This window comes from Coregonus clupeaformis, chromosome 20 (assembly GCF_020615455.1).
Source record: "Coregonus clupeaformis isolate EN_2021a chromosome 20, ASM2061545v1, whole genome shotgun sequence".
Lineage (NCBI taxonomy): Eukaryota > Metazoa > Chordata > Actinopteri > Salmoniformes > Salmonidae > Coregonus > Coregonus clupeaformis.
The window spans coordinates 17,197,041-17,213,095 of record NC_059211.1 but is presented as its reverse complement, the minus strand read 5'-3'; the positions used below and the strand labels follow the sequence as shown (position 1 = coordinate 17,213,095).

At 46.4% G+C, this 16,055-nt stretch overlaps 1 long non-coding RNA gene across 1 annotated transcript in view; it reads right to left on the bottom strand.

The window, feature by feature from the left end:
* LOC121532752 overlaps positions 1–15,787 on the bottom strand; it is a 31,911-nt gene extending 16,124 nt beyond the window's left edge. Inside the window, exons 1-2 of the long non-coding RNA XR_005994382.2 lie at positions 15,705–15,787; positions 15,378–15,423 (exon numbers count right to left, since the gene is read on the bottom strand). This is a non-coding gene — a long non-coding RNA (uncharacterized LOC121532752). The remainder of the gene's footprint in view (positions 1–15,377; positions 15,424–15,704) is intronic.
* Between the last annotated feature and the right edge of the window lie 268 nt (positions 15,788–16,055).

The window sequence follows — 16,055 nt, the reverse complement described above, 5'->3', positions numbered from 1 at the left end:
AAGACTGAAATATAACAAAACCGTTTGACATATGTTTGGCGAGTTTTGAAATTATGACAAATATTAATAACATTCCATCCATGAGGTCACTAGGTAATTTGACTGCAGGAAAGGGCTACGTCTATTTACTGAGTGAAATTAGCTGGCTGACTAATCGTGTGGCAGCAGACATGTTGTTCAGATTTTATGAGGGTGAGTCATGAGGCACCTGCAGAATCTGTAGGCAGTATAGGGAAAGTTATTGTGCATATCTGTCACGACTTCCTCCGAAGCTGCCTCCTCTCCTTGTTCGGGCAGGCTTCGGCGTTCGTCGTCACCGGCCTTCTAGCCACTGCTGCTCCATATCTCATCATTCCATTTGTTTTGTCTTGTCTATTACACACACCTGGTTCATATCCCCTCATGAGTAAGTGTATAAGTATTCCCTCTGCCCCCTTGTCCTTGTGGGTGATTGTTTATTGTGAGGAGATAGTAGCTCGGTTGAGCTCAGTGTATTTTGTATTGCCGGGGTATTTTCCCTGTGTGCCTGTTTGTTCCAGTGCGCCTGTTTTGCACACTGGACTGGTTAATGCTGTATTACAGAATAAACTCTGTATACTGTGATTTACCATCCTGCGCCTGACTCCTTCAAATCACACATCACAATATCCCCTAGCCGGCAGATCCATAACCCAAATAAGGGAAAGTAAATCCAACTGTTGGGAGCCTATCGAAATCAATCACCAGCCAATACACAGACACACACACATACACACACATACTAGGGCCTAGATTCAATCAGATCAAGCGTTAACTGGCAATATCCGACAGCCGCATAGTGTCTGGTGGTTTGGAGGTGTCCGAGGTGTAACTACGTTAGAGCTGTCAAAAGTCACACCGGTCCCACTCGTGTAAGTAGTTCAGAACCAGAAACGCAACATGCAACAATTTCAACGATTTTACTGAGTTACAGTTCATATAAGGAAATCAGTCAATTGAAATAAATAAATTAGGCCCTAATCTATGGATTTCACATGACTGGGCAGGGGCACAGCCATGGGAGCCAGGTCCACCCACTGGGGAGCCAGGCCCAGCTAATCAGAATGAGTTTTTCCACGCAAAAGGGCTTTATTACAGACAGAAATACTCCTCACTTTCATCAGCTGTCCGGGTGGCTGGTCTCAGATGATCCCTGTATGTGAAGAAGCCGGATGTGGAGGTCCTGGGCTGGCGTGTTTACACTTGGTCTGCTGTTGTGAGGCCGGTTAGACGTACTGCCAAATTCTCTAAAACAACGTTGGAGGCGGCTTGTGGTAGAGAAATTAACATTAAATTCTCTGGCAACAGCTCTGGTGGTCATTCCTGCAGCACATTTTAGTGGCCTTTTATTGTCCCCAGCACAAAGTGCACCTGTGTAATGATCATGCTGTTTAACCAGCTTCTTGATATGCCACACCTGTCGGGTGGATGGATTATCTTGGCAAAGGATAAATGTTCACTATCAGGGATGTAAACAAATTTGTGGCCAAGATTTGAGAGAAATAAGCTTTTTGTGCATCTGCAAAAATTCTGGGATCTTTTATTTCAGCTCATGAATCATGCGACCAACACTTTACATGTTGCGTTAATATTTTTGTTCAGTGTAGAAATAACTACACTTAAATTGAAAATCATTCAACAAAATAATAAGGATATACAGTGGGGAGAACAAGTATTTGATACACTGCCGATTTTGCAGGTTTTCCTACTTACAAAGCATGTAGAGGTCTGTAATTTCTATCATAGGTTCACTTCAACTGTGAGAGACGGAATCTAAAACAAAAATCCAGAAAATCACATTGTATGATTTTTAAGTAATTAATTTGCATTTTATTGCATGACATAAGTATTTGATATATCAGAAAAGCATAACTTAATATTTGGTACAGAAACCTTTGTTTGCAATTACAGAGATCATACGTTTTCTGTAGGTCTTGACCAGGTTTGCACACACTGCAGCAGGGATTTCGGCCCACTCCTCCATACAGACCTTCTCCAGATCCTTCAGGTTTTGGGGCTGTTGCTGGGCAATACGGACTTTCAGCTCCCTCCAAAGATTTTCTATTGGGTTCAGGTCTGGAGACTGGCTAGGCCACTCCAGGACCTTGAGATGCTTCTTACGGAGCCACTCCTTAGTTGCCCTGGCTGTGTGTTTCGGGTCGTTGTCATGCTGGAAAACCCAGCTCACGACCCATCTTCAATGCTCTTACTGAGGGAAGGAGGTTGTTGGCCAAGATCTCGCGATACATGGCCCCATCCATCCTCCCCTCAATACGGTGCAGTCGTCCTGTCCCCTTTGCAGAAAAGCATCCACAAAGAATGATGTTTCCACCTCCATGCTTCACGGTTGGGATGGTGTTCTTGGGGTTGTACTCATCCTTCTTCTTCCTCCAAACACGGCGAGTGGAGTTTAGACCAAAAAGCTCTATTTTTGTCTCATCAGACCACATGACCTTCTCCCATTCCTCCTCTGGATCATCCAGATGGTCATTGGCAAAATCGGGACATGCCTGGACATGCGCTGGCTTGAGCAGGGGGACCTTGCGTGCGCTGCAGGATTTTAATCCATGACGGCGTAGTGTGTTACTAATGGTTTTCTTTGAGACTGTGGTCCCAGCTCTCTTCAGGTCATTGACCAGGTCCTGCCGTGTAGTTCTGAGCTGATCCCTCACCTTCCTCATGATCATTGATGCCCCACAAGGTGAGATCTTGCTTGGAGCCCCAGACCGAGGGTGATTGACCGTCATCTTGAACTTCTTCAATTTTCTAATAATTGCGCCAACAGTTGTTGCCTTCTCACCAAGCTGCTTGCCTATTGTCCTGTAGCCCATCCAAGCCTTGTGCAGGTCTACAATGTTATTCCTGATGTCCTTACACAGCTCTCTGGTCTTGGCCATTGTGGAGAGGTTGGAGTCTGTTTGATTGAGTGTGTGGACAGGTGTCTTTTATACAGGTAACGAGTTCAAACAGGTGCAGTTAATACAGGTAATGAGTGGAGAACAGGAGGGCTTCTTAAAGAAAAACTAACAGGTCTGTGAGAGCCGGAATTCTTACTGGTTGGTAGGTGATCAAATACTTATGTCATGCAATAAAATGCAAATTAATTACTTAACAATCATACAATGTGATTCTCTGGATTTTTGTTTTAGATTCCGTCTCTCACAGTTGAAGTGTACCTATGATAAAAATTACAGACCTCTACATGCTTTGTAAGTAGGAAAACCTGCAAAATTGGCAGTGTATCAAATACTTGTTCTCCCCACTGTATATAAGACTAATCGAGGTGTAGATTACAACACACATTCGAGTGTGTGTTCAAACTTGTAAAAAGGCTGCATGGGATCATTATTAATGCAATTCAGCGCATCCAATGACAATGTCCGCAATAGGTATAACGCAGGGAGCCGATTGCTGATTTGACAGCTCCAACGCAGTTACACCTCCGACATCGCCTAAATAAAAACAATGAAACTGCTATGCAGTTGTCGGTTATCGCGGGTTAAGGCAGAACTGATTGAATCTAACCCTAGATCTAACACCCGCCATAGCATGAAATGCCATTAAGCTGGACAGGAACACACAGACAGTGGGCAGTGACCAGGATGTTTTCTTTACATTATCTTTCGTAACCCTCTCCTCTCTCCATCCCTATATGACCCCTCCTCTTCCTAACCCTCCCTCCGGCCCCCCTCTGCACTGGCACAGGAAGTGAGTAGTGAGACGAGTTCTGTGTGGGTCACGAAGCAGCACTTGTCACCCCTGGGTGACCGTATGGGGAACATTTGAGTGGGCAGCTCAAAATGGCGGACAGACATGTGTTGCGGTACTTCAGTGCAGGCAGAGCCATGCTTCAGTCTAGAGTGTGGAGTGGCTCAGTACGTGGCACTGTTTGGAAAAGGTGCAGAGGAACCAATAGAGGGACAGTGATTTACCAGGAGAGGTTCATAGGAAGTTTAAGTGAATCAATGAGACTTAATGAGTCTAAGACACACGCATTGCTCATTGATAAGTCTGAAAGATGATGAGTCATGTGTTGGGTAAACATAGGCGGTTGTCTGCAAAGTAACATGGGAAGGAAGATATGATTTTGGGAAATGCTGTGTGTCCACTTTCCCACTTTCATCTGTTCATAGACACACCCAAGCAACTGTCTTACACAAGCATGCAGGCACGCGCACACACACACGCACACACACACACACACACTGCTTCCAGCTGCCATATGTGCAGGGGTTTGGCTGAGGCACTGCAACAGGAAGCTGTCAGCTGTCCAACTTTGTGCAACTCCAATAAATCACTTCCCTAGCTAACTTCAGAGAAGCCAAGCAAAAACAGTATGTGGGAATTTAATGATCCAGTTGCAGCCGAGAGAAGGTACTATGTGGGACAAACAGTGGGACAAATACTTTAGCCACACCAGCTTATCAGAGCTAGGCTAAGCTAAGCGTGAGGTGAGGAGTCAGTTACTACTTTTAGAGGTGAGCAAATTTGACCAGAACTAAAAATAGCCGGGGAGGGCTTTCCTAATGGCTGTGAGGAATTTCACACCTGCTCCTTTCACCACTGTTAGACTACCATAAGTATAGATCCTTTCAAGGTGGACATTCCCTTCAGGGAGCTTCGCTAACGCTAATTTACCATCATTAGCGCTACCTTGAGCAAACAGTACAAGGTAAACAGGAAATCTAGGGTCTGAAATGCTAAGGTCAGTTACAGTGGCGTAGGCAGAAATCCGTTGATGGCAGGGCCATCATAAAAGCCTACCCTATACCCTACTGTAATCGATCGCACACAACAAACCATCTAACATGTGATTTCGCATTACAGACCAAATAGTCGTGTAGGCCTACGTAAATCCATGACTCTTGCATTTAACATTTGACTCACATAGATCTAGACATACTAAACCATTGGCCTAGAATTAATAGACAATGAGACTAGAACATAATGCCCTAATAATGTCACGATTTAACTAGATATGAACCCAAATGCAGACAACTACACCGAGCCAGAGAAGGTTTAACAGGTTCATTTACAAAAGTTCAATTTGTCCAGGTTTCCAATAATAGGGGAAGAGCAAGTCCAGGTTAACAGGGAGGGTAACAGATCCAGGTTCAGAGCAGGAGTGGTACCGTAACGTCCTAGTGTCCGTGGTGAGTCCAAAAGGAAGGTCCGGTAGTGGTAAGCAGGATGGTGGTGGCAGGAGTGAAGCGGAGGCAGGAGTCAGGTTCCAATAATATGGTAGTCTTGACTATGATCTGACGATGAGTGGCAAGTTTGACCGGGTCTTAAAGGCTGAGGTGATTATGGTGAATGAGCTGCAGCTGGAACCCTGACTCCCGCACACCAGACTTCACTCCTGCAATCAAGGACAGACAGAGGGGAGGGAGAGAGCAGAGAGAGAGCTACCTAGCAGCAGTAGGCCTAACAGTACCCCCCCCTCTACGGACGCCACCTGGCGGCCGACAGGGTTTATCGGGATGTAACCTATGAAATTCATGGACCAGAGCAGGATCCACAATGAAGCTCCTGGGCACCCAGGAACGTTCCTCAGGACCATAACCCTCCCAATCCACCAGGTACTGGAAACCACGACCCCGGCGGCGAACATCCAGAAGTCGCCGGACAGTGTAGACAGGACCCCCACCCACGATCCTGGGCGGAGGAGGGGGACGAGAGGGCGGGCACAGAGGGCTAACAGACACAGGCTTAATCTGTGAAACATGAAAAGTGGAATGAACCCGTAGGGAGGCAGGAAGCTGTAGCTTAACTGCGCAGGGGTTAACAATAGACAGTATCTTGAACGGTCCTATAAAAGCGGCGCCATCTTCTTAGACTCCACTTTCAATGGAAGATCACGTGACTTAAGCCATACCTCTTGACCAGGAGAGTAACCGGGAGCCTGGGACCGGTGACGGTTGGCTTGCCTCTGCATGTATGACGAAGCTCGGGACAGAGCTACCCTGGCCTTCCTCCAGACCTTGAAGCAGCGGCGCATGTGGGACTGCACCGAGGGTACCGCCAGTTCCCTCTATTGAGAAGGGAACAGGGGAGGTTGATAACCCAGAGCACACAGAAAGGGAGACAAACCAGAGGAAGCGTTAGTCAAGGTGTTATGAGCATATTCCACCCAGGGGAGCATGGAGCTCCATGACCCAGGGTTAGACCCTGTGACACAGCGGAGAGCGTTCTCCATCTCCTGGTTCGCTCTCTCGGCTTGCCCGTTGGTCTGGGGATGATATCCCGAGGACAGGCTGGATGTGATGCCCAAAGCTTTACAGAACGCCTTCCATACCTGGGAGACAAACTGGGGACCCCTGTCAGAGACAATATCAGAGGGTAAACCATGAGAGCGGAACACATGTTCAACCAAAATATCAGCCGTCTCTCTCTGGCCGTGGGCAGTTTAGGTAGAGCCAAAAAATGAGCGAACTTAGAAAAAACGATCAATCACAGTAAAAATGACAGTCTTTCCGGACGAGGGGGAAGTCCAGTGACAAAATCCATGGCAATGTGCGACCAGGGCCGGCTGGGTATTGGCAGAGGTCGTAGATGACCAGCGCTGGCCTGGGTGGAGTTTTTACTTCGTGCACATACCGTACAAGCAGCAATGAAGGCTCGAGTGTCCGCCTCCATCCTGGGCCACCAGAACTTCCGTCGCACAAAGTCAAGGGTCCGCGTAACTCCAGGGTGACAGGTAAGGGGAGACGAGTGAGCCCACTGAAGTACCTGGGAGCGAACAGCCTCAGGGACAAACAACCGGTTAGGAGGACCCCTCCCAGGGTCAGCTTGATGATGTTGAGCCTGTCTAACAATCCCCTCGATGTCACATGTGATGGCCGCAATACTGCAGGTAGGAGGCAAGATGGGTTCAGGGTTACTACCAGTATCAACAGCCGAATGAACACGAGACAGGGCGTCAGGCTTGACGTTGCGTGACCCAGGACGGTAAGACAGAGAAAAATTGAATCTCCCAAAAAATAGTGCCCACCTGGCTTGACGGGGGTTGAGCTGCTTCGCTGACTGGATGTATGCCAGATTCTTATGATCCATCCAAACAATGAAGGGTTGTTCCGCCCCCTCCAACCAATGCCGCCACTCCTCGAGAGCCAGCTTAACGGCGAGCAGTTCACGATTGCCAACATCATAATTCCTCTCTGCCTGAGAAAGTTTCCTTGAAAGAAAAGCACAGGGATGCAGTTTGTTATCTTCAGGAGAACGTTGTGACAACACCGCACCTACCCCAGTGTCGGATGCATCCACCTCTACGAGAAACTGGCGGTCGGGGTCCGGCTGCATCAGAATGGGAGCCGAGGCGAAGCGATGTTTCAGTTCTTCGAACGCTGATTCGGCCCCTTCATTCCAAGCGAACGGTCGTGAGATGGAGGTGAGAGCGGTGAGTGGCGCCGCAATGCGGCTGTAGTCCTTGATGAACCTCCTGTAGAAGTTCGCAAACCCCAGGAATCGTTGAAGTTGTTTGCGGGTGGAGGGGGCTGGCCAGTCCGTGACAGCAGAGATCTTAGCTGGGTCCATCCGCAACTCCCCTGAGCTATTATGTAACCCAAAAAGAGGTCTCAGACACATGAAACTCACATTTCTCCATCTTCACAAATAGCTTGTTCTCCAACAACCTTTGCAACACCTGGCGCACATGCAGTTCATGTTCCTGGGAGGACTCAGAGAAAATCAGGATATCATCCAGATAGACAAAAACAAACGATTCAACATGTCCCGAAGGACATCGTTCACTAGTGCCTGAAAAACAGCAGGGGCATTAGACAACCCAAAAGGCATGACCAGATACTCAAAATGTCCCAAGGGTGTGTTGAAGGCAGTCTTCCATTCATCACCTTTACGAATGCGCACCAGGTGATACGCATTTCGTAGATCCAGTTTGGTAAAGATAGTTGCACCATGTAGGAGGGGAAAAGCAGAATTAATTAAAGGCAGAGAATATTTGTTCTTAATGGTGATGTTGTTAAGTCCACGGAAATCAATACAGGGTCTGAGGGTCTTATCCTTCTTTCCAACAAAAAAGAATCCTGCTCCTACAGGTGACGAGGAAGGATGAATAATACCTGCCGCCAAGGAGTCCCGAATGTAGTTCTCCATAGCCTCCATCTCCGGGCGGGAGAGATTGTACAGGCGACTGCTGGGGAGAGGGGCTCCTGGCTGGAGGTCAATGGCGCAGTCGTAAGGCCGGTGAGGAGGAAGAGAAGTAGCTCTGTGTTTGCAGAAAACGGATGCCAGGTCATGATACACGTCAGGGACAGCAGAGAGATCCATGGACTCCAGTGGAGGTTGAGGCACAGTGCTGGCAGGGGTCTGAGCAGAACACAAACAATTCACATGACAAAATGTACTCCATGAAACAATTCTACCTGTCACCCAATCAATGTGTGGATTGTGTCTTATGAGCCAGGGGATACCAAGGACCAGGGGAGTCTGAGGGCAGTCAATGATGTGAAACTGAATGTTCTCCTGATGATTACCCGACACTCTGAGACAAACAGGCACAGTCTGATGAGTAATACGGGTCAACAATTGTCCATTTAGACCCTTAGCCTGCAGCGGATGGTCCATAGGTACAGTCTCTAAATCCATTTGTTGAGCCAACTCTCGATCCAAAAAGCTTTCATCGGCACCAGAGTCAACCAGCGCACTAACAGGGAAATCCTGGGACTGCCACTGGAGGGATGCCTGGAGCAGAATGCGGGGAGAAGAGGAAGAATCCGCTGCTCGGCTCACCAAAACTTCTCCCATTAATGATGAGCCGGCCCTTTTCCCGGACGAACTGGGCAGGAAGGAACGAAATGACCAGCTTCTCCACAATACAGGCAGACCCGAGCCTGAATATGACGTGCCCGCTCCTCTGAGGACAACCGTGCACGACCCACCTCCATGGCTTCGGATTCAGTGCTCCTAGTATCGACTCGGGAAGACTCTGCCCTCTCCTTAGGGAAGAGGCGGGGAGGAGTTGGTTGACGACAGACAGGTTGCTTGGAACTACCACTCCTCTCCCGGCGGCGCTCCCGAATCCGATTATCCAACCTGATGGTGAGTGAAATAAGATTATCCAGCGTAGGCGATTCATCATATGACACCAATTCATCCTTCAAGGTCTCAGCCAAAGCATTAATGAACACTCCTTGTAATGCCTCGTCATTCCAACCACTCACTGCTGCTAAAGTTCGAAACTCCACTGCCATCTCCGCCACACTGCAAGACCCCTGCCGAAGAGACAACAAACGTTTAGCAGCCTCCTTGCCCCGTACGGGGTGGTCGAAAACCTTCCTCATCTCAGTGGTGAAGGCAACGTAAGCGTTGCAAATGTCCGACTGGCTCTCCCAGACCGCGGATCCCCAGGAACGAGCGGAACCGCTAGTAGAGTTGATAAGGTAGGCAATACGGGCTCTTTCGGAGGCGTAGGTGAGGGGCTGTTGTTCAAACACCAACGAGCACCGAGTCAAAAAATCACCACAGGTTCCCATGTTCCCGTCATAGCGCTCTGGAGCAGGAACAAAAGGCTCTCTGATCTTGGCTGGAGGGGCAAGAAAAACAGGCGGAGCAGGAGAAGGAGCAGTTTGTATGCCATGCACGAGGGGTGCATTATTAACTTGAGTAGTAAGGGCAGACACTTGATTGGTGAGTAATTGAACCTGATTAAGCAGCACCTGACTGTTCTCAGAAATAGTCTTAAACAAGGTATCATGTTGGCCAAGTAAAATGCCCTGATTGGCTATGGCAGTCCGAATCTGAGTGCACTCTGGGGTGGTATCCAAGCTACTGTCTGCTGGGTTCATGTGGGTCAGATCATACTGTCACGATTTAACTAGATATGAACCCAAATGCAGACAACTACACCAGAGAAGGTTTAACAGGTTTATTTACAAAAGTTAAATTTGTCCAGGTTTCCAATAATAGGGGAAGAGCAAGTCCAGGTTAACAGGGAGGGTAACAGATCCAGGTTCAGAGCAGGAGTGGTACCGTAACGTCCTAGTGTCCGTGGTGAGTCCAAAAGGAAGGTCCGGTAGTGGTAAGCAGGATGGTGGTGGCAGGAGTGAAGCGGAGGCAGGAGTCAGGTTCCAATAATATGGTAGTCTTGACTATGATCTGACGATGAGTGGCAAGTTTGACCGGGTCTTAAAGGCTGAGGTGATTATGGTGAATGAGCTGCAGCTGGAACCCTGACTCCCGCACACCAGACTTCACTCCTGCAATCAAGGACAGACAGAGGGGAGGGAGAGAGCAGAGAGAGAGCTACCTAGCAGCAGTAGGCCTAACAAATAATCACAATAGGTAGCCATAGCCTATATAATAGTGGTCACCAACCTTTCTTAGTCAAAATCACTTTATGAGTCAAAATACAAGCCAAGTGCAATTCTCTGCTGGACGCGGGAGATGAAGTGCGCCCTACAATGTATTGTTTGATATCAATGAAATGATCAATAGCTTGTAGGGCCTAACTATAGTCCATGGGCGGAAAAGCACAGACTGATAGGCTATTTACATTGACTGGAAATAAATATTGTAATGTAGGCCTACCCCTTATTATACAGCACCGTCATAATGTATTCATACCCCTTGACTTATTCCACATTTAAATTCTCCAACATCCTCTTCTAGACATGGTCTCTTGAAAGAATTGAACAGTGAGCTTTGCTGGCCATTTTAATTGCTTTTGCTAGCCAAGTTTGCTAGTGAGTCTTAGCTAGCAAGCCTACACAACGATAGCTACTGTTTACTGCACATGGTATCAGTGCGAAGTGACACGTGCCAGAACCCGCCCATTCTTTTGAAATTGATAAGCTGATTATTATTTTTTTTACAATTAGTTGTATTGTTTTTTCCTGGTAAATAATCAAGCATAATTCTAATTCATTACATAGGCCTAAATGAAAGATTTCCCTGAGTGTCATGAAAGGCATCTGCCAATTATTATTGCCAGGCCAACTGAGTGTACAAAACATTAGGAACACCTGCCCTTTCCATGACATAGACTGACCAGGTGAATCCAGGTGAAGCTATGATCCCTTATTGATGTCACTTGTTAAATCCACTTCAATCAGTGAAAATGAAGGAGACAGGTTAAATAAGGATTGTTAAGCCTTGAGACAATTGGATGGTGTATGTGTGCCATTCAGAGGGTGAATTGACAAAACAAAAGATTTAAGTGCCTTTGAACGGGGTTTGGTAGTAGGTGCCAAACGCACCGGTTTGTGTCAAGATCTGCAACACTGCTGGGTTTTTCACATTCAACAGTTTGCTGTGTATATCAAGAATGGTCCACCCACCCAAAGGACATCCAGCCAACTTGACATAACTGTGGGGCGGCAGGTAGCTTAGTGGTTAAGAGCGTTGTGCCAGTAACCGAAAGGTCGCTGGTTCTAATTCCTGAGCCGACTAGGTGAAAAATCTGTCGATGTGCCCTTGAGCAAGGCACTTAACCCTAATTGCTCCTGTAAGTCGCTATCTGCTAAATGACTAAAATGTAAATGTAAATGTGGGAAGCATTGGAGTCAACATGGGCCAGCATCCCTGTGGAACGCTTTTGACGCCTTGTAGAGTCCATGCCCCAACAAATTGAGGCTGTTCTGAGGGCAAAAATGGGGGGGGGGGCGCTAATATTCTATAGGAGGTGCAGCAACTCGAGCAGAAGAGTGCCTGTACTCAGTTCCGGTGAGCTCCTGCCCAAGTCAAGTACTGTGCTTAGGTAAAAAGACAAATAATGTCCCATTTAGAACACTGACAAGTAGAGCATCATTATTATTTAAAAAATGCTCAATCTGATTGGGTGGGACTGGCTGAGATTCTTGCGCCCACCCAGGCCCACTCATGCCTACTCCCCTGGCCAGTCAGTCTAGTTGAATTCAAGAACACATGCTAATTCTTTGAAAGCTGACAAGTTTAACGCACAACAGTTATACATGCGGTTGTTCTGCTTGCCTGTTCTGCTTGCCTGCCACTGAACAAATACAGCATTGGACACAGGTTTATGCATATAACGATTGTCACTGAGTCTTACTGGCCCCTCTTCATATGAACTCAAAACAGCCACTTTACTCAGTAGACCAATGTCATTAGCATATCATGAGCTGATACAGTAAGTACATAAGACTTCAAATATAGTCCCCTGAACAGAAAACCTGGCCTCTGACAAAGGTAGAGCTATAATAAGGTCGCTCTACCATGTGCATGTTTCAGCTGTTTGCAGTCGAAGGTACAATACGGTGAGCTAAGTCATCTTATTCTCAACAGTGGGTGAGACTTATCACTGTAAAGCTAAATGACTTAAATGTTAAATGTTAAAGGAAGATAGTCTCTTAAGGCTGCACTCAAATGACTAGGCAGCTTCAATAGGAAGACTGCCTGTGTGTTTGTCAACTATGGGTTGGATAGGGTGCGGTTATATGAGGTAAAATAGGGTCCCTTGTGCACAGTCTGGTCTTTATTGACTGTACGTCTTGTACTCAAAGCCATACTCTTTGAAACAGGATCATATGTGTTTGAACATTTGAAATTATGTGTCTTTGCACACTGTAACGAATCAAAAGAACAAAACATTTGTGGGGACAATGAGGTCTTGACCTTAAATGCACTCTTGTCATCCCCATACTGGATGGTGCTCAGAGCTGAAAGACTTCATATTTAATAGAAAACTACTATTAGAGAAAACTGTGTCCAAACTCCCAATGTTAGAATCTGATTGAAAGGGTGCTCTTTGGAAGCAAGGGTCCTTTTGCCAATACTTTAACAACTTAAAAAATAATAATAATAGAACTAAAGCATTTGAAACGGAATATTGCAGATGGACTGCATATTTGAAACTAATCACAATGTGCTACCACACTTGAAGTAAGATATGTTACATGGCAGTTGGCTTTCTTGAAGAAAAAAAAAGACTTCCACAGAAATGTTCAGTGAGAGTTTTGAATACTGTTCCCAAAGGGTGTGTTTGGTTAACCAGCCGTACCCTTATTCTCGTCTCATTTTCCCAGTTTCCCTCCCACCCTCATCCTGCCCGACTTGTTTCGGTCTCTCTCTCCTCCCTCCCTTATGTCTGTCTCTGTTCTTATTCTCCCTCATGTTCTGGAGGTGTGAGAACAGTCTTATCAACCTTTTCGGTTCCCACCCACCGCTATGACAGCTGAGCACCCTTGTTTCACACACACACACACACACACACACACACACTCTCTCTCTCTCTCTCTCTCTCTCTCTGTTTGTGCGGCTATGCAAACCCTATTTCCTGAAAAAGCTGAAAATTCCCACAGACAAAAATCCCATAAACCAGGGAGACAGTCCCCTCCCTTTTTCCATTCCCACCAGCTCAAGGTCTCTATCAAAGACTTGTGCAAAGAGACAGGATTATCCCAAAAGGAACTGGGAACAAACATGGGAACTGAAATATATACACCCAGCCTTGCACATATTAATCATCTACTGAATGCTCTAAGTACAGATTGTTTTATTACAATATACAACAGGATGTTTTTGGATTCGATTTTTAAATACAAGTGCCAAAAGCGCAATAAGAGAGGATATTCAAACTTCAATAGAGTTCAATAGAAATCTATTTGAAAGTGAGTATCTTTCCCAGGAGCTCAATTTAGTTTTCAACGGCTACATAACCGTAATTCTGCCCCTGAGCAAGGCAGTTAACCCCCAACAACAACTGCTACCCGGGCGCCGATGATGTGAATGTCGATTAAGGCAGCCTCCCGCACCTCTCTGATTCAGAGGGGTTGGGTTAAATGCAGAAGACACATTTCAGTTGAATGCGTTCAGTTGTACAATTGACTTGGTATCCCCCTTTCCCTTCCCTTTCCCTAATGCTTTTCCTTAAGGGGCAGGGTGTTCGAGGTGCGCACGTAGTGAGTAAAGGAGTAAACAGAAAAACAAAAAAACAGAACCCCCCCCCCCTCTCCTCTGCCATATCATGCTCTCATCTCAGTGGGAATGTTCATGTCTGCTGACCAGCACATGACTGGCACAAGCACAGGGTAGAGGTGCACTAGCATCAATGACCACTTGATTGATGAGTTCGCCTGAGGACACTGATATCATGTGGAGAAAGAACAAGGTCTGGTATTTTTTATCGATGTAGTATTTATAATCAAGTTAGAATCTTCAAAAATCAAGGGGGTATATTTGAAGTGGAAATGACCAATGAGCAGCTGGAAAACTCACAGATTGTTGCTTTAAGACAGCGTTAAACAAGTGAAGTTCTACTGCAGTTCTCGCAAACCAATTAAGGCTCTAGCAGTGGGAGGAAGATGTAAACAAGCTCCTCTGTCCACTCCAGCTCTGTCTAAGCTCTCTGTCTCTCTCCAGGCATATGGTCTAGAGCCAGAGGGTGAGGGAGAGAAGGGCTGCAAGCCAACAGGGCCTCATTTCCTAGAAAACCAACCTCGGTATAAAAGCACTGGGGGAATAACCTTTACACTGGAACAGGCTGAGATGGAACAGGCTAAATGATACCCTGTCTTATGATATTCAAATATCACTCATGAGACGAGATACATAAGATGTTTAGATGCTTTCGTGGCACAGAAAGTCATCGATTTTGGTATGCACAGTTTTGATTAGATAAAAAGTCATCTCTGTTAACCCGGAAGTAAAATCTCATGTAATTTGGTCAGCTGCGTGATTATACGTGATAGAAATTGAGAGTTCCGGCAAAAACAAAGTCTCCACCCTCACAAAAGGAATCTCTCAGCCAAAGCAGATTGTCTTGGTCTACACGCAGAATCTGCCCATGGGAGATGAGATAAAAAGGCATTATGATTTCAAGTAGTGCAAAATATGCAAATATGTTTGTTAGACTTTGCATTCCATGCATTGTATGGCGCATATTCCCCCAGACAGCATTCCAGCAAGTCTATTCAATCTATTTGCACAATGAAATAACAACTACTAAGATAAGATGAAGTGTTTGACTTATCATATAAAACAATAATCAATCGCAATTTGTATTCCATTGTCCTCATTACAGATACAGCATTTTGCATTGTGCCCCATTTTTGCATATTTTCCCCAGAAAGCCATTAATCAGTGGGTTCGGCTCATACCATGTAGTCACTCAAATGGAGGGAGGGGGGTCAGGGGAGAGGTCTGTGAGCGGAAGTGACCACTGCTCATATGACAAAGGGGTATTGTGCAGAGCTGTCGGTGATAACAGTGGGTAAGATGTTGGGAATGTCCAGGCAGAGCAGTGCACAGCATTCACATCACAGGGACAATATACAACACGGGGGCCAAGGGAGGGAGAGGAAAAAAAGAAGAGAGAAAGAAAATAATAGAATCTAGGTTTGGCTACTCGTCCTCCAGAAAGGTGACCTCCTCTCTCATTGTCTCACCTCATCCTGCAGGAAGATGGGGCTCTCTCAGTTCTCAGGGTTCACGCTGCACCATCACAAATGGTCACAAAGAGAGGAAGAAATAAAAAAAGACAGCATGGTCCCAGTGTTGCAGTAATGGCTGTCAGTGGGTGATAAATGCCAGTATTTACTGTATAGGTCAGGTTCACACAGATAGAAATGGACTGATAATGATGCACTTCATCCATCCACATGCATTCACTCAGATAACCTACAATAATAACAGGTAAAAAGCTGCCGAGTACACATCCTGCCTGCCGTGATGAGCAATGAAAACAAAATAAATTGCCTGCAGCTAGCATTTACCTTGTATAGAGTCATACAGAAGAAGATGGACAGCTTTAGCGAGGCACCATGCAAATGCCACCCACTTTCCGTGCAGCCTGGCCTTTTATGTGGGGATGTGCTGTACCCAAAGGAAAGTTCAGATTGGAGGGGAGAAGGGGAGAAAAGGAGAAGCTAGGCTCAGAGTCCACTGGGATACACTGTGGTGTCCCCCTCACCCCCACCCCAGAGGGCTTATGAGGATATCAAGCACCAGGGGTCACATGACATACTTCAGCAGAGAGAAAGATTCCATTCTGTCCCAATGAGAATGGTGTGACTGATGGGGGATACAAATAGGTGACTAGCTACAACAGAACTGATTGGAAGACA